The following is a 2,010-nucleotide window of genomic DNA, read 5'->3' on the forward strand; positions in this document are numbered from 1 at the left end:
GGGAGGGGGCGGAGGGGGAGGGGACGAGAGCCGAGGGGGTGCAGGGGGCGGGGGAGCGCGCGCTCCCGGGTGCCGCCTCCCGGCTGTTCCCGCAGGCACCGCCCCTCCCGCCGCCGCGTCCATTGTCTGCGGCCCCGCTCTTCCAAGAGTCGGCGCCCCCCCCCAGCCCTTCGCCTCCAGATTCCTGGCGGCCCTCCTGGATCCCGGGAATTGCCGGCGGGACTGTGACCCCGGCCCCGAAAGGTGGTCTGGGGGATGCCTCGATTCCTGTCCTGGGCCCACCCCGCAGCCACTCCTGGGGCTGTTTTTCTCCACCCGCCTGTCGGAGACAGAGCCCCCCGACCCCGAGGGGTGGCCGTGTTCAATTCTTTAGGGCCCAGACCCGGCTACACGAAATCCAGTGCAGTCTGGGACGTGGAGAGATTGAGTTTTTCCTCCCTCTAGGGCTGCGAGAAGAGAAAGTCATCCCTGATTTTAATTAGTGGCGAGAAATGCTCCCTTCTTCCCATGCATACGGGGATTTCCCTGACACAGTCGCCACCATATCCCCCGGCTTCCAAAAATAATTTAATTACTTGGTGTTCTAGCTGCGAGCGGCGACCGCTCAGTGAGTCTGGGACGCTCTCTTCATTAACACTTTTTTCCTCCCCTCTGGTTTGAGCGTTGGGATTAATTACAAAGGAAACCCTGCCCTGGGGGAGTGGGGGAAGGGAGACGACGAGGGCGCCGGGAAGTTTGGATGGCAGGGGAGAGAGGCCCTTCTCCCAGGAAACCTCCAAGTGTAAAAATGCGTTGGCCTATCGGGTCCCTAACCCCAAGCAGGCAGAGCTCTTGGCCCCAGGGTTTCACGTACACTGGAGTTGATGGCGCTACACAGGGATTGTAGGGTATCACAAGTATCCGACATAATCGGGCATTTCTGCTTTAGAGTATGCCAAGAAACCAGTTGAGTTTCATGAAGTGGGGCAATAGCTTTGAACCCACCAAGATTGACCCCCCACTATAAAAGTCTAGGCTTGTGAAAAGTACATGTACTCCTTGGAGTGAGTGAAAGCAAAAGTATTATTATAATGTCATTAGTATTGTGTGCAACCCGCACTTACCTAGAATAATAATACTTCAAAAGCACCTTTGCACACTTCACCTCTGGCAGGGCAAGGCTCCCTCAACATCTCAGCGTCTTAGGGCTTCCAGTCCTGATACCTTCTCACCCAACCCTGTGATTAAAAAGTCTCAGGGTAGGAGACTCCCAGCCTCTCTGTTCCTGACTTGTTGGGGATTTTTCTCCTCTCTGATGAAAATATGTTTTCTGAGACATAGTCTCAGACTTTTTGGTCATCCATTCTAACCTGACCAAAGATGAGAACAGAGTCATCTTCACCTGCACTGTGACCATTCCAATATGTCATTCTTTAGGTCTTAATAGAGCCTTAAGACAGACTTCCCTTCTTCACCCAAACCCTTGCCTTTCCTCATACGGTACTCTCTTCCCACATCATGGGTCAGCAAGTGACTCAGCACCAAGGCTGCATGAAATATGCAGAATCATCATTTCAGGTACCCAAGTCTCTGCATGCATTCAGGTGTTCATTTGCTTGGTGCCTATCATGTGCCGGGCGCTGGGCTGCAATGGAGGTCCTGCCGGTGTGGGGGACGTTGGCAGGAGAGCTGGGGAAGGGTAAAGGGTGGTAGAGAGGGCTTAGGGTGCTCCCAGCCCCGCCCAGAGCACACCCCCGGTGCTGGGCAGCAAGTGTGTAATTTGACACAGTGTGGGGAATGTCCTAGCTGCCACAGCCCCAGCTGACTATCCAGCAGGTTTACTGTGAACTGTGTTCACATGATGGTAGCCTGTTTCACAGACCTCAAAAGGGCCCAAAGAATAGGAAACACTGCTTCTGATGCCAGAATTACAGATAGCTCTGTAACCTCTCCCCACCTAAAGCTTGAAACCTAAGTCAGGATGTCAACAAATGAAGCGTCAGGATTAGCAGAAATCAGGCATCAAACTGC

The sequence above is a fragment of the Globicephala melas genome, chromosome 1, assembly GCF_963455315.2.
Source record: "Globicephala melas chromosome 1, mGloMel1.2, whole genome shotgun sequence".
NCBI classification, from domain to species: Eukaryota; Metazoa; Chordata; class Mammalia; order Artiodactyla; family Delphinidae; genus Globicephala; species Globicephala melas.